This window comes from Nematolebias whitei, chromosome 24 (assembly GCF_014905685.2).
Source record: "Nematolebias whitei isolate Nwh7 chromosome 24, NemWhi1, whole genome shotgun sequence".
Classification (NCBI taxonomy): Eukaryota; Metazoa; Chordata; class Actinopteri; order Cyprinodontiformes; family Rivulidae; genus Nematolebias; species Nematolebias whitei.
The window spans coordinates 973,077-973,446 of record NC_056521.1 but is presented as its reverse complement, the minus strand read 5'-3'; the positions used below and the strand labels follow the sequence as shown (position 1 = coordinate 973,446).

The 370-nt window shown below is 56.8% G+C and overlaps 1 protein-coding gene across 1 annotated transcript in view; it reads left to right on the top strand.

Moving 5' to 3' along the window:
- The window catches only part of LOC119429181 (general transcription factor 3C polypeptide 3), a 22,496-nt gene that overhangs the window by 10,538 nt on the left and 11,588 nt on the right, over positions 1–370 (top strand). The window lies entirely within an intron of this gene.

Genomic DNA, 370 nt, shown 5'->3' with positions numbered 1-370 from the left:
GCTGTCTCAGGAGCCACAGGAAGCTGAGGACAGAGCTGTCTCAGGAGCCACAGGAATCTGAGGACAGAGCTGTCTCAGGAGTCACAGGAAGCTGAGGACAGAGCTGTGTCAAGAGCCACAGGAAGCTGAGGACAGGGCTGTCTCAGGAGTCACAGGAAGCTGAGGACAGGGCTGTCTCAGGAGTCACAGGAAGCTGAGGACAGAGCTGTCTCAGGAGCCACAGGAAGCTGAGGACAGGGCTGTCTCAGGAGTCACAGGAAGCTGAGGACAGAGCTGTCTTAGGAGTCACAGGAAGCTGAGGACAGTTGTCTTAGGAGTCACATGAAGCTGAGGACAGGGCTGTCTCAGGAGCCACAGGAAGCTGAGGACA